This window comes from Hypomesus transpacificus, chromosome 11 (assembly GCF_021917145.1).
Source record: "Hypomesus transpacificus isolate Combined female chromosome 11, fHypTra1, whole genome shotgun sequence".
Classification (NCBI taxonomy): domain Eukaryota; kingdom Metazoa; phylum Chordata; class Actinopteri; order Osmeriformes; family Osmeridae; genus Hypomesus; species Hypomesus transpacificus.
Window position 1 is genome coordinate 16681634 of NC_061070.1, and position 21901 is coordinate 16703534.

General features: G+C 43.4%; 1 long non-coding RNA gene across 1 annotated transcript; it reads left to right on the top strand.

Moving 5' to 3' along the window:
- The first annotated feature begins 221 nt into the window (after positions 1 to 221).
- Positions 222 to 20807, top strand: LOC124473322. Its single transcript, XR_006956716.1, has 4 exons — positions 222 to 827; positions 4849 to 4986; positions 19061 to 19897; positions 20441 to 20807. It is a non-coding gene; the product is annotated as an uncharacterized LOC124473322 (long non-coding RNA).
- The last annotated feature ends 1094 nt before the right edge of the window (positions 20808 to 21901 follow it).

Consider the following 21901-nt stretch of genomic DNA (forward strand, 5'->3'; position numbering starts at 1 on the left):
TTTTTCAAAATATTTTTTCAACCTTTCAAAACTTTTTTCCAAACTTTTTTTCAAACTTTTGAACTTGAAAAAAAAGCACACACAACTCAAAGAAGTTTCTAGTTTAAAAACAGTTTTTTGTATTAGGCTATGTTTTTAACTTTTCCCCAAAAATAATTTTTGAAAATGTCTAAACTTTTTTTCATAACCTTTTTTCATCCCTTACCAGGGTATCACAGGTATCCCGTGTGGTATAGAGGCATACCATTTCACAAACTAAAGTTCTGTTATTTGTGAAGGCTGTATTGCAACCGTATTGTCTTTGAAGGAGAATCTGCATTTCCTAGAGCAATCTCCTACAATATCAAATTCTGCCCAGTAGCACCAGGCCCAGTCTTGGGTTGTTATCTAAACCCCATCCTCCCACAAGGCATCCTGCATCAAAATAATTCATTCATCATATGATTCAAATACGGTATGTTCTCTGCAGCATTCAAATCAAGTCAAATCATGATTATGATAAAAGCCTCCCATGTGTAGGATTCCAGCAGAAGCGTAAGTGTTTCGATTCTGCTTGGATCACTGTGCTTCCTGTAAGATTGTGATTCCTCAGAGGAGGCGTCAAGCCCTGCATGCTTGCATTGAAGAGGCTGATGTGTTTGTCATTCACCTGCTTCCAAGCTGTAAAATCAGGCAGATGCACAGGGAATCCGACAGGGCTGTTTTAGTTTTTTTCTTCTTCAAACAAGGGAGAAGCAGGCAAGGGCTGTGCATGGTGAAATATGTGAGTTTGTGTTGTGACGGACACAATGCTCAAATTACTGTGTGACGATGCTCCAGCAAAACAGGTAAGTGTTGACTGTCTCCTTGTGTGTAAGTGTGTGCGTGGAGGGGGGAAACAATTTGTGCAGGGAACATTTTGATGTAATTTGAGCCTTTGAAAGCATACATTGGCTGCGACGTTCTCTCTTTCTCTTTCTTTCTCTGTGTCACACATAAGACCAGACTCTCGTAAAGATTAATGAATGCAACACAGATGGCAATCTGAATGAAAAAGGCTTGATCCATTCGGTGAGCAGAGTGTAGCAGGAGCCAGAGCAGAGGCAGTGTTGTCTGTCTCTGTCTGTGTTTTCTCTTCCCTGTAGCCTCCGGCAGACAGCTCTGTCATCCGAAGGGATGATGTATCGTGCTTTGTTTATCTCTGGCCCATGGTCACTTCTCTGGAACGCAATTGGCTGGAACTACACTGTGTGGGTCTTATACCTGTCATCTCTCTCTGACTCTGACTCTCTCTCTTTCTTTCTCTGTCTCTCTCTCTCTCTTTCTCTCTCTCTTTCTCTCTCTCTCTCTCTCTCTCTCTCTCACTCTCTCTCTCTTTCTCTTTCTCTCTCTCTGTCTCGCTCTCTGAAGTGAGACATGAGCAGGCATGTATTTGAATTTTGTGATGGATTTTTAGACTGGGAAGAGAAGAAAGAGGATATTGTGTGTTTGATTCTGTTCTGGTGTGGATGCAGGAGGATTTCCTTTTTTACATTTATGTTTAGATGATGATTTGATGCCACTTTACTTTTTCCTCACATATAGTATTTATTAAGTTTGTATTAGCTTATTAACATAACATGAAAAAATGTCATAATACATTTGCATGCATATAATTGTCTAACACCTCAACACAAGACACACACACAGGTTCCAGTTATTTACATAAGCTGTGATAAAACTGGTTAAAGGTCTTTGTGAGATATGTGCAGGGGACCAGAGCTTGTGAGAACAGTGATAAGTCATATGATTCTACAGGAAGTAGATCTGCCACCTCTTTAAACATGGCACCCTGTTATTTTAGGGAAACGTGTGAAAGATCTGTTTAAAGCCACCCCAACATGTTTGTGTGCGTGTCACTGTCAACACTAATTTGCCCTATCGTTGATAACATTTCTGTTTGTTGGATGCTGAAGTGTAGAATGGAGGTTGTCATATGAGCTCTGGATCCCAGGATCAGTGGCATGACCGGATCAGATTAGAAGGTGATGGTCCTTATCCTGGGGGTCAGATGGCTGAGCGGTTAGTGAATCGGGCTACCAATCAGAAGGTTGCCGGTTCGATTCCCGGATGTGCAAAATGACATTGTGTCCTTGGGCAAGGCACTTCACCCTACTTGCCTCAGGGGGAATGTCCCTGTACCTACAGTAAGTCGCTCTGGATAAGAGCGTCTGCTAAATGACTAAATGTAAAATGGGAGAGACTGGTGCAATTTTGGTGTAAATGACTTGTGGATGTCTTGTGGGACTGGGAGGCAAGGTTGTTTTTGGGAGTGACTGAATGGGTGTGTGTGTGTGTGTGTGTGTGGGGGGGGGGGGGGGGGGGGTGAGATGCTACTGGGGATATGGAGTTCTAAACAGTCTGGTTTTCTGTCTGCAGTCTTTAGTAGCAGAGGGCAGGGAATGAGGCATGGGCTTCCTAGTAGAATGCAGTGAAAATGCCTTGTGTGAATCCAAGTGCTCTACAAGGAATCTTGTCACACATTTCCACGCACATTACCTTGCACATTCCTTCAAAAATCTTTATTGAGTTTTGTTTTGTAAAACTGTTTTTCAGATGTCAGCAGTTCTTCTTTTATACACGGTATGTCAATGTAATTTTGAATTTTTTGTGTTTCCCTGATATACAATAATGAGTGATGTAATATCCATTTATTAATTATCTATTAATTAAGTTGATGAGGCAGACATGAGGGTGTGAATACGGATAATTCCACTTGATGCAGTTAACTGTGGTGTCACAGTTATTTTTTATTCAGTATACAAACATATAAACGAACGTTGAAGGAATTAGTTCCGTTCCTCATACTACGAGTGATCTTAAATAATTCTGTCCTGCAATGTGTTGTTTTATGGCAACAGTGCTTCTTTGTCAAAGTCAACCTACATTGACTCATCAAAAGGGAAGTTATTGGTCTGTAAATTGTGATTTCTTTACCATGGTGGGTGTTACTTGTTTTCAAGTGGTCATTAATTCTGGGTCTGTGTGAAATATGAGGATTCTCTTCCAGGCGGTTATAAAGGAATAGACTAACCTTCAACTAGGGTGGAACAAAACAAGGTTCACTATAATGCACAGTTCATTTGTTTTGTTTTATTACTGAAGCTGGTCTCGGTTGTACAGACATTGATCTCTCCACAAACCTTTATTGCTGTGTGTTTGGGGACACACATTTAAAGTAAATGTTCATCAGAACAAAGATTTACTAAAGTGACTGGAGGATAAATAATCCCATAAAATAAGGCATTCACATTTTTGTGGAAAGAAAGAAAAGCTTGGAGAATAGCAAAGATAGTCACCAGCCGGCAGGCCGTTTGAATGTCATTACCGTCTTTGCAGGAAAAAATTAAAATCATAAGCATAAGGACAGTACCTGCCTGGTAATTAAAACTGTTTAGCCATGTTTGGCTTTGATACCTTCTCAGAAGCAGGAGTCTGAAAGGGTTACTGTGTGTCTCTTTGTCTGTTCTGGATGTCTGTTTTAAAAGAGAGAGGAAGAGCGAAAGGGAGGGTTGGAAAGCACAAAGGCTGCTTTTCAGTTTAGTTGACAATCTGAGTATTTCGTCAAGATTGAGAAAGCATCATGTTTCTGTGTAGTTGTGTCTTTAGTGAACTCGTAATTGCATCCTCTCTACATGTAATGTTGTGGTTTGGGATAACCTACTCTTCAGTGTTACATGTAAATTAGGGTGTCCATATTTATTGCTAAAGTTACCTTTTGTTAAACTCTAGCATTGGATTTTATTGACCTATATTGACTTGTGACTCATTTATCAGATCTAGAAACAGTTTTGATTGAACCTGTGTGAACTACTAAAGTAGAGATATTGCTGTATAATAGTCTGGATCTGGCCAGGCTATTATTGACCAAAGCTGTGCCAGTGAATCCAACCGATGAGGTCATAATGATCTAGACTCACTGGGGGGGGGGGGGGGGGGGGGGGGGGGAGCTGCTAGCCTGTACCCACAGGCTAGCAGCTCAATTGCTAATCGATAGTTTTTATTAAAATTGTTTGTGAGGCCACGCAAATCCATACTGTTTTTGCGTCAGAAAGGGGGGCGGTGTGAAATATGATTATTTATTTATTTATTTCCAGATGAATGGAGAACATGATTGGTTGATATGCATGAGAAAACTAAGGGGCAGTGGTTTTGCATTATTGGAATATCCATTCTGTAATTGATTTTCATAAGAGATGCATTTGTGATTATCTTATTTTCTTTTCCCTCAGTGGGGTTGAATTACACATTTATATAAGCCTTCATATTAAGACAAAATTAATTACACAAAGTAATTATAATAATCAGGTCTAATATCATATCTTGACAGGGCCTTATCGATTGTCTTGTCGTACATCTAGTGTAAAGGACTTTTGAAAATAGCCTATTTCAAAAATCTTCCTGTAGTTCACAGGGTTAGTATGTAAAATGGACTCCTTAAATGTCGGTCGTATCTAAAATGCCGCACCACGCTACAGGGAAACATACACCAGACAGCTTAAGCTGTTCCCTCTTCCTCAGAGCGGTGTAGGTGTGTGCAGTGGACAGAGTTCAAAGACAGATGTATCATTTGCTTTGACATTTTTGCAGAAATTGAAGAAGTTGAAGGGCTACAGAATGAGAATGAGAAAGGGGTTGAATAGGACCATGGATGGTTGGATAAAGACAGGCTTCTTGGAGATGGGTCCTTATGGAAGGAAAACACAGTATTGTTCTCAAAGGAAACGTTATCGTGTAACATTATTTGTGTTTTCATTTGAACATACTGTGTTTTTACTTGCTAGTCAGCTCTATCTTACTCACCTCTGGTATTTTTTGTGTCAAGGGTAGATGGTGACTTTCCCCTCCTGAGGAGAGATGCAGTTGCACATACCGGCCAAAAGAGGGGCAACATGATGTCAGAATTCCTTCGCTGATCAACTAAAAGCCTCTCTGAATGGGGTGGATTGTAGGTGTCAGGTTAAATGTGTAAGTAACAATAATTTACATTTATGCTTGGAACGTCTTCCGCCGTGCAGTCTAGCTGCAGCTCAAAGCCTCCTCTTTCCTCTCAAGGCAACAAAGAACCACCTTGTCACACAGAGGAGATAGCAAAAGCAGGTGGATGAAGTTCTTCCCAGTCAATATGTCATTATGAAAGGATATAGCCTTGGTACAGCAGAAGCATCAAAACAAAAGTGTGCCACTCTAACTCGGGGTCTGTGTCTCTGCAAAGCGCACTGGCCACTGCTGTCCGGAGCAACATGTCGAGGACGTCTTCAGATGAGTGACAGACCTTCAGATTGTCGTTTGATTATCGGTTGTTCTTTGTCATTTCATCTCTTCTTCTTCTTCTTCTTCTTCTTCTTCTTCTTCTTCTTCTTCTTCTTCTTCTTCTTCTTCTTCTTCTTCTTCTTCTTCTTCTTCTTCTTCTTCTCTTCTTCTTCTTCTTCTTCTTCTTCTTCTTCTTCTTCTTCTTCTTCTTCTTCTTCTTCTTCTTCTTCTTCTTCTTCACGTCTTCTCTTGTTGATGGTACTATGAAACCTTTGATCAACAGAATATAGACAAATTGTAGGGGGATGTTTTCACCCAGAGCACTTTGCATGACTTTGACACCCTAACTGTTCAAATCCGAGACCCTTTGTTCTCATGCTATCTTTGATTGTTACAGTTGTCGTTGTCTTCATGTTTTTATTCCACGCTATGACAACATTGATTGCTTCATGGATCTCTAGCGATACACCCTCCGTTGTATTTTACAGTTGATCAGAAGTTCGTCCTCCCACCAGGAGACGCCAGCCCTCCAGTGTCTCACGCCCACACCCTACCAGATTGCCGTGCCTACCTGCTCCCCTACAGGATAATCCTAGCTCTCCCTGGCACAGCCTTCCCTCTTTATTCCCCATCAAGTGACCAAGAGGATGCAGAGGCAGGGACAGTTGTACTTCTGTGTCTGGACAGTAGAGGGAGGGCTACCTTGGTTCAGGGACTCAAGACAGCAGGCCATGTGCTGTTGGGAAGAGCAGCACATGGCCTGGAAGTGTGGAATATGGTTGGATTTCATTGGTTCAGGGAGATTTGTACTTGCTTTCCAGTTGGTGGCACAGTGTGTGGGTTTGTTGCGTGTTTGTCAGGGTTTTAGACCATTGGTTGTTTGACGAGGTGATGATGATGGTGGTGATGATGATGGTGGTGATGATGATGGTGGTGATGGCGGTGATGATGGTGGTGATGATGGTGGTGATGATGGTGGTGATGATGATGATGATGGTGATGATGGTGATGGTGGTGATGATGGTGGTGATGATGGTGGTGATGATGGTGGTGATGATGGTGGTGATGATAATGAGGGTGGTGGTTTTAGTTCCCTATATTTCTATAGTAATTTTTTTTTGCCACAAATACAATCATTGTTGACATTGTTAGCCTACCTGATATTCACTCCTGAAAATTGTATCAAGCCCTACTGATCTGTTACATAATGAAAAACGTCAGTTTTGGAGGAACCCCTTGGGGATTAGGGGTGGTCACTGGAGACTTATGGATCACACTCCCCCATGACATCCCCCTCTTGTCATTCTCTACATCTACTGTAGCAGTGTACTGGTGAGAGTGGTAATGGGTTAATAGCGCCATGCAAGTAGAACAAGTCAATTACATCTGACTTGCTGTACAATTAGAGCTTCCTGTTATGGAATTTAACGGTAAATTACTTGTGAATTTTAAGTTGTATGAAGGGATCATTTGGTCTGTACGTGTTCACTCTGGAGGATTTGATAGGTTGAGCTTGACTGTTGTTAGTATTGCTGGTATTGACAGGATGATTTGATAAAGAATCTTAATGTACATTCTGAAAGGAATGTATGACATACACAATGTCAACATATCTTTACTGTTCAAGGGGTTTACAGTGACTGCTTAGAAAATACAACCTGTTAAGCAAATGCAAATGCATTTAAACTCACTTCAGATTATATAACACCAACTCTTTGTACACGCTATGAACAAATCTTACCAACGTACTCATTACAAATACATGTCATGTTTTCCTTTTTGTTCTTTGCTATTATCTAGGCTAATGCGGATGGTGTATCCAGAACAGAGTTTTGCTGAAGTATCCATTTTGATTTCTCTGAAAGACAAACATTATTACCAAAAAAAGCAACTTGGTTTTTGCAGTAACATTTAGTAAATAGATTATTGCATGCCTCAGCCTACAGTTGTTTTGTAAATGAATATTCAAGCACACATTGCCTTTGTTGTACATTGTGAACACTGCCTAATTGCCTTTGGCTCACACCTATTCAAATCACATGGGGTATTTATAGACAGAGTGTCTTCGCACTCTAGCTTGGTGAAATTGTGTTTTAGGCATCTGTTGAGGAAGTGTCTCTTTCAAATTGAACATTCTGGAACGCTGCTCTATCAAGAGAGGGAAAAGCTTAATCTCTCCCTGTCTGCTTCCCACATTGCCTCATCTTCTAGGTGATCAATTTGACTTGTTTACGTTTATGCAGACTCTCCTGTTACAGTTGTCATATTTTGTTGAGTCTGTGAAGAAAGAAAGTGGTGAAAGATGAGAAAGGAAAGAAGGACAGATTGACGTATAGACAGAGAAAAAGAAAGATCATCAAGAAATGAAGGATGAAGTGACTAGGAAGGAGACGCAGGGAGAGGAAGGTCATTTATCTCTGGAACACGTCTCTGTATCTCGTACCTCCTAACACACCATGCAGGTCTGCTCTGAGACTAACACCATGCCCCCTCTCAACACCACGCTACTCTGATGTGCCTAATCGTCGTTGGCAGAACATTCTCTGCTTAATTTTAGCCATAATGACGGTGAGAGGGGGAAATGATACTTTAAAGAGCAAAGGAAGAAGAAAAAGAGAGGGGGAGAGAGGGGAGAGGGAAAAAAAACTGTGGAAGGTGATTAGTTGTTCTGGCGGATCTTGGCAAAGGAGGAGGCTGGAACACTAATCCTTGCTTTGGTTGGAGACGTTTTCTCGCAGTAGGTCCCTTATTTCCGCCCCCTCTCAATTTTAAGCCCCGTGTCAAGCTCAAGCCCTTATACCAGCACTCGCTTGCTCTCATTTCCTTTGCCTTCTGGCGAGCCCTGCTATTTATAAGAAATCATTTTTCTTCTCTCTCTCTTTCTCTCTCTCTCTTTCTCTCTCTCTCTCTTATTTAATTCTTTCCTTGCGTTTGATTTTCTGCCCTCCTTAGGAAGGTGCTCACATGAGTGGCAGGCTGCCAGAGGATCTTTCTCCTCTTCTCGTCCTCCTCCTTCCCTCTCCCCCTCTCTCCCCCCCCCCCCCCTCTCTCTCTCTCTCTCTCTCTGTCTTTCTGTCTCTCTGTCTCTCTTTCTTTCTCTCTCTGTCTCTCTCCTTCTCTCTGTGTCTCCCCCCCCCTCTCTCTGTCTCTCTCTCTCCCTCTGTCTCTCTCTGCCTGGGTGTTATAGTTCTGGAAATATTCATATATTATATATTCCTGCAGTTTTGCATTACAAGTGAGTTGGAATGATGCCCAGTCAAGAAATCTTAAATTTTAACGATTGACAAAACTCCATAAACTGTTTGATTGTTTTGGCTAGTTGAATAATTTCCAATCTACGACATTAATGTACTTTCATTTAGTACACAGTTTAAACGCTGAGATTGACAGCTACTGTACAGTAGTTCCTTAAAGTCAAGATCTCTTCCATCATTATAGCCATATGAACATACATGTCTTGTGATCGAGTTTTGTCGAATTTCTGGAACTGATCTCCAGTAATTCTCTGTCCCCACCCACAGTCCTCCGCTCCGAGACCAGCTGTCCTGTACAGCTGAGTTCTGCAGTGTGGATTGGATCAGAGCAGGGGTATTTAAAAATGCAATCGGCCCAAAACACAAAAATAGATTTATTCTCCCCCCGTGCACTTGCACTGGAAAGGTCTCCTAGCATGTTTGATGTCCTTTGTAGTGGAAAAACAGAAGCCTGGCTTGAATGTGCATGCTACCAAAATAATTCCCGGGTTGCTAGATGGCATGAAGGAGCATTATCGTACGAAGGGCTATTTATTTGTCCATCCTTCGATCATTCAATCGCAAATCATGCATCTCTTATTCTGGTTTTTTTGTTGTCACTCCAGATTGCCAATATTTTCTTAAAATAGTCGAGCAGAATCAGGCGAGCGTAGACCGTACAGACCTCTTGTTTCCAAGATGATATGTTCATGATTGTGAATAGAAACTGACACACAATGTAGTGTACTGTTAGAATAGTGATGGAAATTATAGTAACCCCTGAAACACAAGTTAAACCACCTCCAGTTGAAAAAGTTAATGTTGCCTGATTTCTGATTGTGTTTTTAACCTTTCCATACCCTCCTCTCTTTCTTTTCTAACTTCACTTCCACCCTCCCTCCTTAACAGTCTGTAAAATTAATTTTCTGACCTTTCAGTGGCCTAAACAGCAGGGGTCAAATTCCTGCGTTCATTTCTCTGCTGCTTTAGTGCTCTATAAAATCTGTGCAACAGGATAACGAGAGCTCAGGGAATCTGCTCATAGATTTTTATTTCATGGCTGGGAAAAATGAAAATAATTAAAGAGGAATAAACAGAAGGTGACTGAAATTGAATATGAAGTTGAAATGCTTCGTAACACATTCTCAGGGAGAGGGGAGGTCGACCCAGGTTACTCCTAGGGTAATGTGGAAATCCTTTGGTGGCCTCACAGTAGGAATGTTTAGCCAACTACTGCCCACATAAGCATGTGTGTATGAACCCTCCCCCCCCACACACACACACAGACACAGAGCAAAGCATATACCATTCTGACATTTACGTGTCAACATGTTAAAATATGATGTTATTATTGTGTCAGGAGCCTTAACTTTATACATTCAGTTGGACATTTCTGCCACGAAGAAAGGAGGGAGGAGGGTTCGGTGTTTATAACCGTACAATCCTGAGTTCAGTCCTAGCCGGAAGACTGTAGTTGACGCAGTAACCTCATCCATACCACCAACACACACACACTCCTAATGGAGTTGAATTACTCCTAGCACATCCATCAGGACCACAGTAAGAGCCAGCAGTATTTTATCACCACTTTTCGGGGTTATTAGTACAAATCCACTGTCACCCCACATTACCACAGGCCCACTGAAGGTGCCATTCCTTTTAAACATTCATTATAATCTCTATCGATATCTATCACTTCCCCTTTTCTCTCTCTCATAGAGAGAGAGAGACAGAGAGAGAGAGAGAGAGACTGAGAGTGAGAGAGAGAGGCAGACAGAGAGAGAGAGAGAGAGAGGGAGAGAGGCCTAAATGGCTGCCATGTCTGTAGTGGCAGCTGTTGGTTACAGGTTTTGATGCCTGGCTGTGTTATTTTGAAGTAAACGCACACAGCTTGGGGGTCTAAGTGGCACAATTAGCATGCTTACACAACTGTTTACGTATAAGCCCCACACCTGGCGGCATCATCGGTGGACTCCCTGTTCCATAGATCTCATTCCAGGTATCCTCCCCTCCCCCCTCCTCCCCCTCTCTCCTCCTCCCCCTCTGTACTGCCCTCTCTCCTCCTCCCTCCTCCCCCCCCCTCTCTCCTCCCTCCCTTCTCCTCCTCTCTCCTCCCTCTCTCCTCCTCTCTCCTCCCTCTCTCCTCCCTCCCTCCTCCTCCTCTCTCCTCTTCCCTCCCCCTCCCTCTCTCCTCCCTCCCTCCTCCTCTCTCTCCTCGTCCATCCTCCTCCGTCTCTCCTCCTCCTCCCTCTCTCATCTCTCTCCCCCTCTCTCCTCCCTCGTCTTTCACCCTCTCTCCTCCCTTCTATCCACCCTCCAACCTTCTCCCCCCTCCTCCCTCCCCTCCTTTCACCTCCATTCCATCCCCTCCTTCCTCCTCCTCTTGCTCCCCCCCTTTCCCCCACCCCCTCTCCTACCCCTCCCCCCCCTCTCTGACCTGGAGATTCCTCCCCGAGGCAGAACAGGACCCAACCACAGAAGCTCCAGCAGAGCCGAGTCCAAAACACACGCATGGATTGCTGTTTGGATCCAAAAAAATGCTTTGTGTTGACAGGGAAGCATAACCGTCGGTTGTGTTCCACTGAGTCGTGTTCCGACACATCCCCCAGACCACAGCAGTGGAGGAGCCAGCACAGTTGCCCATGGCAGTGCTGTTCCACCCTCAGTGGGGATACAGTGACCAAACACATGTTTTTCTTTCAGTCCTTCTAACCCTCCACACGCAACTTCCACAAACAGCCAATCCACCTAACCCAACCCCCCTCCTGTTCTGTTTCCACAACAACAATCCCTCTTCCCTGCTGTGTTCATGAGTGTGGATTCCAGAGGCCTGGCATCATGGCTGGCACCTGGGCTCGGCTTTTGCCCTTTCTGCAAATGGCTGCTGTAATGACCCTCCTGGGACCCTTGCTGATTGGCCGGCTTAGAAGATGTGTCCAGGTGCTGCAACATAAGCATTTCATTAAATATTGAAAGCCACCATTCGCAATGAGCTAGCTACAGTGGTGAAAACCAGAGAAGAAAAGGGAGAAAAATAGATTCTGGCACAGGTCCAAAAATCACTTAAGTGTGTGAGCAGTTTTTTTTTCTTCACTCATTTTTTCTTCCAGCTTTCTCTCTCTCTTTCTACCTCTGTCTCTCTACCTCTCTCTCCCCTCTCTCTAATCACACTGGGCCCTTAACTTGACCTTTATGCTGCTAATTAGTTGCCTTCTTGAAAAGCATTGTGGGTAATCTATCTCAGGCGATGATGCTCCCATCTTCTCGCCATGGCGATGGCTTGCAAATGTGCCACTGATTTATTCAGGGGAACCATTTTGCTCTGATCCTAAAATACCCATACCATGATAAACAGGCCTGGGGTATGAGAGCGTGCTAGTCTATACAGGCTGCTGTGGTTCTGAGCACAATGCCTTTGTGTTTATGGAAGGAAGAACCACACTTTACTTGCTACACCTCACACGCCCCTAGTTCATTGATTGATTTGGGGTTAACCAGTGCAGTCTGTGTACTCAACTGTCTATGTTCCATACATTGCCCTGACTCTAACTATAAACGGGGAAATATAGTCACTATGTTTAAAATAGAAAATATATGTAATTTGATTTAAGATGATAAACACATACATTTTGACTACACATGTAATATATTACAAAAATATCCTCCCAAGTTGCAACACAACTGATTAATACCTTTAGCAAATACATTTCTTTCAACCTCAATGCGTGAATGGGATACAATGTTGTATACATACTCATGCCAATCAAAGGAGCTTGTACATTATACATACTGTCAAATTGGAATGTAAAATTTGAGCAGATCAGCAGAATAAACCCTGCTGTATAATTGGCAGCATCTTCAGGCCCGCATGCCAACAAGACTGAGAAGTGACGAAGCTGTACAGTATATCACTTTGACTATGAAAGTCCAAGCTTTCTGGAAAATTGCTTGCAGCCATCAAAGAGTGATGCTTTGAAGGTGGCATGTTCACTAAGTATACTTGTACACAGCTACAACTCGGTGTAATGGCTTTTGCTTTTATGATGTTTGGCAAAACCTGACAGTACTCATCATCACATGCTGTAGAAATACCTGAAATAGCTTTTCATCTTTTACATGATGAAGGATGAAGGTGATTTAGCCATTCGAATTCAGGCCCTGTTGTTAGGTGCAAATTTCAAGCGTATAATGTAACCATAGTGGTGCTCTATACTCGTATGGTAGAAACATTTCCACTTGCTTGTATTCGACCAGTGAGGCGAAACATCATATATTCCTTAAACCATCGTGTTATTGTTACCTGTGCGATGTGACGGATTGATGTCTTGAAGATGATGAGAAAGCAAGGTTGAGAAGGGAAAGTCTCTCTCTCTTCATCTCATAACTCAGCCTCTCTCATAATAGATTGTTTACTGCTGGCTTTTTCTCTCTTTTTTTTTTTTTGGTTGTTTCCATCTTTTTTCATGCTGTAAGTATAAAACTTTAATTAGGAACAGTGACAGGCCCAGAGCATGATCCACAACCCAGCATCCATCACAACAGAGAAAAGGAGGATCGAAAGACACACACACACCACACACACACTCACATACACACACACAGACCACACACACATAAACACATTGCCCCCAAACCCTCTCTCTGCTCTCCTGTCGCTGTTGCCCTGGTTAAGCAGCAGGTGCCATTTTACTCTGTACAGGAAAGCAATTAGGAAGCATATTGGATGAATGAGGAGAGCATTAATATTAGCAAGTGCATTTGTCAGTGGGTTTGATGCAAGTCCTTTTCTTTTCTTTCTGCAACATTAAGATTGTGGCGCTAATAAATTCCCTGCTTAAACCACCATCTGCTCTCCTGTCAAACCATACCCACGTAGAGAGAAGACTGGAGGAGGAAGGAGGAGGGAGGGAGAGAGAGAGAGAGAGAGAGGGAGAAAGAAAAAGATGGAGAAAGGAGAAAATACTCATGAAAAGACTGAAATGAGAATGAGAGACTGAAACATGTTCAAATGTAGTCTCTCTTGTGTTATTGTCTTCGTATGAGGATTTATGGAGATGTTGAACAAAGTCCTACTGACAGTGCTCTTAAATCTAGCTCATTTTCTTTTGTCCAAATGACTAATATTATTAATATTTTGTCACTGACACATTCATGGAGACATCATAATTAGCGATTAGAGATGTTCCACATTGTTTTTGAAGGAAATTATAAATAGTATTATCAGAGATGTTGAATCTCAACTTCTTTTTTAATTCTTGATGCTATGTCTTGCCTCCTCTTCAGCACTTTGTGTCGTAGAAAAGGACTTGTGTTGTTTACATGGATACAGGAGTTAAATTCTCCAGCGCGTCATCGCCTTGCATAAACCAATTATCAGTTTGAGGATGCTATTTTGAGAGGGATGTGTTTTTTTTATTCTATCAGCCTGGTTGGTTTGCTCCTGTGTTGTGTGGCTGGGCCCTCTTCCGGGCAATCTTCTCAGTGTCACGGTGGTAGGCTTAATGACAACGTGGCCCAAAAACTGTCACTGCAAGATTACTGTCACACTACTGTCACCGTGACAACCCCCGTGGGCAGTGAGGGGGTGGGACCGGTGGGGGTCGCGAGACCCCCCTCCTCCCCTCCCCCACCAGAGTGATTAGCTAGCCTGCAGTGAGCGCTAAGCATATAATCTGGAAAACAGAGGTGGTGCGTGAAGAAAGGAGGGAAGGTTTTCTATAAAGAGGGCAGGAGAAAAGCACAGAGAAGGGGCTACACTCACACCTTCCTGCCTGACTGGGAACAAAGATTGTAGTTTTTTTTGGTCATCCTAAACTGGTCCTCAGCATCCTCTCGAGAGGTAGATCTGAAATGGATCCCGGCTGCATTTCTTAGTTGCTCCAGACAGCAGATGTACACAGGCCTTCACAGACATATGGGCACCATATTGTGCTTTCACAACTCTGGCTCTACTGGGGCCGTGTGGATCTGTGATGTGGACTCGGAGTGTTGTGAAATCAGCACTTTGGAATCGTAGACTGCTGGCTGAAAGTGCATGCTGTTAGAGTAACACCCTTCCTCCAATGCACACACACACATAACCATGCAACGTTTCTCATTTGGTTTATATGCACATTTTCTCCCAAATAAGATAATTGTCCATATCTAAGTCTTACTAATGTGCTTCTGTTGCATCATTGCATTCCAGAAGAACTGTTATGAAAATATATTTAACTTCATCACTTCATGTCAAAATGACAACGGAACTGTTACATATATCGTTAGGACCAAAACATTGTGAGTGAATGTGGATGCCATCGGAGCTACTCTTAATAATACATAATGAATTTGTAGGTTTGTTCTCTGTCAACTCTGTGTGTTGCAGTGTAGATGAAAGTAAAGCCTGCTGGACTGGTTCAATAACTAGTGGCAGGATCCGTGATCTCTCTTTCCAGTCTTACTGTGGTGAATGCTTTCCTCCTCCGCTCTCCTGCTTGTCAGGTCCCAGCCTGGACTGTCCTATTCTAAACATCCCCATGCCAGGTTGGTCAGCCAGCAAAGATTTAGAAGAGAATGTAGAATTTGGTTGGTAGTCACTCTCTTAATCTGTTTGGCAGACTTTGGCCTTGAGTCTAAAGATCGGGATGATTTGAAGTAGGGAGGGGGAGGGGGTGAGGGGATTGAGTGTAGAAAAGGAAGAGAAATAGTAACTACAATGATGGTGTCAGGGACTGTGTGCCAAAATTCCATTATAAATGAGATATTTAAATGTGACTCGTCCAAAAGACCTATCTACTGGATGTTTGTGCCTGTAAGACTATCTACTGGATGTTTGTGCCTGTAAGACTATCTGCTGGATGTTTGTGGCTGTAAGACTCTTGGCTTGACCTACTTAATATTCACAAACTTGATTATGATAGCTTTTCGCGAGTATACTGGGCACGGTTCCAAGTGATTTTTGTACAAACTGTACGTGTGTTTCTGCTGTGTGAACTGAATTCCACATGGTAATGTTCATGTTGCACTGCCTCTGCTGTCTGGACTATATATATATATATATATATATATATATATATATATATATATATATATATATATATATATATATATCCTTATGCAAATGACCAGGAACAGTCACTACTGTCTCAAGATGAATGGTGTGCAATAAATGTGTTTCTTATTTTGTTTCTGTTCTGTGGAACTAAATAACTCTAATTCATGGCTTTTTTCCAGTACTTTTTTGCTTTTTATTTTTACATAAATGGCCCTGCAAGCCCTTTTAAGACCTGAGTCTAATTGACGGACGCAGCTATTAGGCCTGATTCTGGTGGGAAGGCATTAGTGATCTACTGTCCAGGTACATCTACATCTGTATGTCTGACTTGGCATGCTCTAAGATACCTCTCTCTTTAAAAAAAAAACCTTTCATAAGGGAGGTCAAATCACCTACTCAGTGCATGAATGCTAGTCTAGGGGCAGCTCTGTCCCTGACCCCAAACATTAGAAATAAAAAACAAATTAAATCTGAATTGTGCATTTGAGGACAGTAGTTGTGGTAGTTGGCACAAACAAGGCACATAACAATCATTGTATTACCTGTATTACTAGCTTTCAGAGTGTCAAACAGCTTTGTAAGCCATCTATTTGATTTTGGTGAACAGTTAGCCAAACTAGCTAAAAAGCCAACTTGCATAGTGTTTTTTGCCAAAACATTTCTTAATGCGTATGCGTCCAGTATTTGATTTAGCAAATTGCCTCCCTATCTGCACCCTAGATACTACTACAAGCCCAGATGACACTGTGCCAAGCGAAATCCTATTACAGCCCAAAGAAGCTTGTGTGTGCTTGTGGAGGGCAGACCAGCACACCCACGGGACTACATAGACGATGATGTACCCACTGACTAAAGAACTGGGTCTGCCTCACACACACACACACACACATACACACATAACACACACACACACACATACACACATAACACACACACATATCTTGGACAAATATCTCATAGCCTAGACAGCAAGGTGGCTGTTAAAATCTGTCTCATGTCTCTAATCTCTTCCCATAAACAAACAAGTCTACAATCACACACATACGGTGGATGAGGTCATCCCAGTTATAGTGGCCTGTGAGCCCTCAAATATATAATTTCATTTAAATGTACCTTTCAGAAGCATGTGTGTGTTTCCTTTGTAAGGGGATTCATGGCAGGGCATGACGAGAGCAGGGCACCTCCAGGCATCACAGGACGAGAGCAGGGCATCACAGGACGAGAGCAGAGCACCTCAGGGCATCACAGGACGAGGGCAGGGCACCTCAGGGCTTCACAGGACGAGGGCAGGGCACCTCAGGGCATCACAGGACGAGGGCAGAGCACCTCAGGGCATCACAGGACAGGACGAGGGAAGGGCATCACAGGACGAGGGCAGGGCACCTCAGGGCATCACAGGACGAGGGCAGGGCATCACAGGACGAGGGCAGAGCACCTCAGGGCATCACAGGACGAGGGCAGGGCACCTCAGGGCATCACAGGACGAGGGCAGGGCACCTAAGGGCATCACAGGATGAGGGCAGGGCACCTCAGGGCATCACAGGACGAGGGCAGGGCATCACAGGACAGGGCCGCGCTCCCACAAGGACAGATATCCTCAGACAGGTTTGGTAGTGAAGTGTTTTACAAGACAGGAGACCTTGAGTGGTGACACATATAAAGGTGCAGCGGTTCCTCTTTTTCAAAACTCCCTCCCGACCAGACGTCAATGACTTGAGAATAGCTAAACAGAGAGTCGGTTTTAGCATTGACTGTGTCTCCTACGTACAGTATCACCCACCACCAGTGAGTGGACCGCTAGGTGAATACAGTCAATCTCAGTCCACAGTAATCCATCCAAACCACGCTCATCAATGAGAACATCTTTTCAGACAAACAGTGACGCACAAACGCCGCACCACACAACTATACACCAACACTCGCATGCCCATTTGAATGCTAACTGTGAGATCAACGTCACACACACACACGCACACGCTCAGTCCACTGGAGTTGTTCTGAAGGCCCTGAGCCATGAGCCAGCAGGGACGGTACCGTTTTCACAGTAAACTAACCTTGATCAATAACCTGCTCTGGACCTCTGTAAACCTCCCTGTTCTCCCAGCCCCCTATCTCAACACCACGCCTGTTTGAACACTGTAGCCATGGGCTGTGTGTGTGTGTGTGTGTGTGTGTGTGTGTGTGTGTGTGTGTGTGTGTGTGTGTGTGTGTGAAGAGACAGTGAGAGAGAGGGGCAAGGAGAGTTAGAGAAAGAGAGAGCTTTGGTGTGTGTGTGTGAGTGTGTGTGTGTGCTCACCAGTGTTTGAATGAGTTGTGAGTTATGTGCACATGTATGGGGCCTCAGGGTCCGACACGATTAGTCCACCCTGGCCCTCTGAACCTGTGAGGAGAGAGAGACAGAGAGAGAGAGACAGAGAGAGAGACAGAGAGAGAGAGAGAGAGACAGAGAGAGAGAGAGAGAGAGAGAGAGAGACAGAGAGACAGAGAGAGAGAGAGAGAGAGAGAGAGAGAGAGACAGAGAGAGAGAGAGAGAGAGAGAGAGAGAGAGAGAGAGAGAGAGACAGAGAGAGAGAGAGAGAGAGAGAGACAGAGAGAGAGAGAGGAGAGAGAGAGAGAGAGACAGAGAGAGAGAGAGAGAGAGAGAGAGAGAGAGAGAGAGAGAGAGAGAGAGAGAGAGAGAGAGAGAGAGAGAGAGAGAGAGAGAGAGAGCGAGAGCCAACAGGCATGTGCAGAGGACACCATGTCATTTACCTGGGTTGTTAATGTTTATAAAGACAAGAATTGCTGCAAACACCACACACACACACACACACACACACACACAGAAGAGCCTGTACACACTTTTGCCTGAAACGCCAAAGCACACCTTTGCTCTTTCGCCTCAAATGTAAACACACTTCAAAAGTTGTCTTATTTTTTTGGAAGCGAAAGGGGATAGTATCCCTCCGTTTAGACGGCCTAATCGCTCTCTTCATGTGCTCCGCTCAAACCCTCAGCCTCTGCAGAGGCTGCGTGTCCAACCCACCAGTTAGCGTTGAGCTCTAAACTAGCAAAACAACCTTTGGCTTTCCAAGTTGTCTACTTAACAATGCTCTTGTATTGTTGCGTTGTACATATTTTGTTGGTGCGAAATGATGAAACCGTATTTCAATGTTTTGATCTTAAGGTTAAACTTGGAAAAAATTGTAGTTGGAGAATGTTTTATATCGTTTACAGTCCGTGATTCCTTATGTGGTTATCAGCATGTGAATGAATATGAACTTTTCTTGTCTGTTTGTATGGAAGGCGAGCAGGCTTCACTTTACATGACAGTCACTTTAAGATGCAACAGAATTTCAATAACTGCTTTACCAACATGGCAATTACTGACAACTAATATGCAATAATATGTAGTTACAATGTGAAATGGATTTAACTGTATCTGTAATGAAACAAGTTTAAGAACCACAGCTGACCAATAGGCAGTTGTTCCACATGTGAGATAACATCTGATATCTTTATGTGTCCTATGTTTTTCTGGCAGTGGACAGACTTTGAACTCCAGATACAACAAAACAGCCAGTGTGTTCCTGTCAAACACGACTGCCTCAGCCAGGCACTTCCTGGTAGGGAGCCAGGTACTTCCTGGTAGGTAGCCAGGTACTTCCTGGTAGGTAGCCAGGTACTTCCTGGTAAGCAGCCAGGTACTTCCTGGTAGGTAGCCAGGTACTTCCTGATAGGCATACAGGAGTGTGTGTCCAGTCCTCCCTCACCAAGCTGTTACTACAACCCAGAGGTCAAAGGGCACGAACTGGGAGCAGGCCCTGACCAGCACCTCGGCAAACACAGGAAGCCATGCCAAGCTCTCGGCCTGCCAAGACCAACATGCTGACGGCAGGTGGTGGACACAGAGAGGGCAGCGCTGGTGTGGTCAGCTGGAGTGGTGGCCAAACTCGGTCCTGGGAGGGAAGACTTGCTGTAATGATGGCCAAACAGCCTCAGGCTGGGGTGTCTAAGTGACTGTGTGTGTGTGTGAGTGTGTGAGCAAGAGTGTTTGAGTGTACATTAGTTTGTGTATGTGTGTGCGTATGTGTACCAACAGCGTCAGAGTGGTTTTACACAAGCCTCTCTTGGTTTTACAGCTGGTTTCACCTGTAGGACTTTGGTTCTCAGACACAGCCTCTTAATAATCTCCTTTTTGTTCCACCATCATACACATGATGTTACTGAACGTCTTGTGACTCTGCGGTTGTCATCACCCGTGTCGCCGTCGTCCCCCCCGGTGTGGATGGTTCCCTCTGGTACCAGTCCAACGGCCCGAGGTACGAAGGCAGGAGAGAAGGCAGTGGCAGCCCCCTGGCCGTAACCAAACACGACACAGGTACAAGGACTAGAAAAATGTTGGACTATCAGATATGACAGTGTTCAAGAGCTCCCGTTTTAATTCGGAATGAATTGTAATTGCGACTGCCATCGTTGCCACTGGTATTTTTCAAATGACTTCAGTGCTGAATTGAAACATTTGAAAATCCACAGTGGCGTCTAAATGACTACAAAGGTTCCCTTTAAATAACAGCCAGCTAATTGCTTTGTCCTCCCTTTTGTCCTGCTGAGAAGTGTGTGTGTGTGTGTGTGTGTGTGTGTGTGTGTGTGTGTGTGTGTGTGTGTGTGTGTGTGTGTGTGTGTGTGTGTGTGTGTGTGTGTGTGAGCGTGTGTGTGAGCGTGTGTATGTGCGCGGAGAAGCCCAGCCTGCTTCATATATCTTATAGTAATGAGTAAAGCAAAGCCCTAACACCTGCAGTTGGTGATTAAACATATAAATTCTCCTGAAGCAAAATTATTAGTGGTCAGCAACTGATTTATAAGACTTACTAAATTGCAATGTTGAGCTTATTTTCTCTCCTTTTTTTTTGCGCTCTGAAAGGGCTGAAAGGGAAGTGATTCATCAAAGGGCCTTGGCCTAGAGAGAGATCCTTAAACTTTGGAGAGTGGAGTTATCTCTCACATTCAGTGGTCATACTTTCTAAGGACATGTTTATCATGTGTAATGACACTGTGACACTGACATTGAATACGTGGTTTAATAAAGGGTGGACATTGAATATGACTATATGTGACTTCATGTGGTATCTGTTGGGTGTCATGCTGATCATAGGATTAGCTCAAGTTGGGGTTGCAGTAAGAAGTTCACGTGTTTTTATACATGTGTGAGTGTGAGTGTACATCTTAAGGCGTTGCAATTACCCAAGTGTCTCCCTGTCTTCTTTCTCTCTCTATACATCTCTATTGTCTCTCTCTCCCTCTGCTCTCTCTCTCTCTCTCTCTCTCTCACTCTCTCTCTCTCTCTCTCTCTCTCTCCCTCTGCTCTCTCTCTCTGTTCTCTCTCTGTTTTTCTCTCTCTCTCTCTCTCTCACTCTCTCTCTCTCTCTCTCTCTCTCTCTCTCTGCTCTCTCTCACTCTCTCTCTGTTCTCTCTCTGTTTCTCTCTCTCTCTCTCTCTCTCTCTCTCTCTCTCTCTCTCTCTCTCTGCTCTCTCTCTCTCTTCCTCTGTTCTCTCTATTCTCTTCCTCTGTTCTCTCTATTCTCTTCTCTCTCTCTTTCTGTCAGTCTATTTTCTCTGTCTCCCTCTGTTTCTCTTTTTTTTTTCTAGAATTTAGATATTTATTTTAATATATATGTTTATACAGATATGTACAGAATAAAATAAATAAATGTCATCTCAATTCAATATATATATATAGCATTTGAGTCCTGCAGCTTTTTATAACATTCCTGACACTTTTGTTAATAAATCATTGCAAAGTTAATGAAATATGCATTCAGGCATATCCAAAATGATTGTGTTCTTTGTCATGCTAATAAAGTGAAAGATGTTGGTCCAATGGGTGATTGCCTGCCCATTATTAGTAAGTTTTGATGTGTGCTTGTTGCACCTCCATCTTTCTTCCCCCACAGTCTCTCTTCCTCTTCCATATTTTACTTTGTTATTGTATTGTTTGTGTATCTATCTCGGGGATGAGCAACGTAAAACTAATAGGTTTCAAAGTAAATGTTCGTGTTGCTGTAAATTGCTTCAAAGGAAAAAAGAGAAGGTCAAAATGTTGAGTTTTTTCTCGGAATCCCTAACCACCCCCCCCTACTCCCACCTTCACTCCCACCACACACACACACACACATTTAGGGATCAAGTGTCGTGTGATCAAGTGTTGTGTGATCAAGTGTTGTGTGATCAAGTGTTGTGTGATCAAGTGTTGTGTGATCAAGTGTTGTGTGATCAAGTGTTGTGTGATCAAGTGTTGTGTGATCAAGTGTTGTGTGATCAAGTGTTGTGTGATCAAGTGTTGTGTGATCAAGTGTTTATTTTGTGCGTGCTAGCTTATGACACC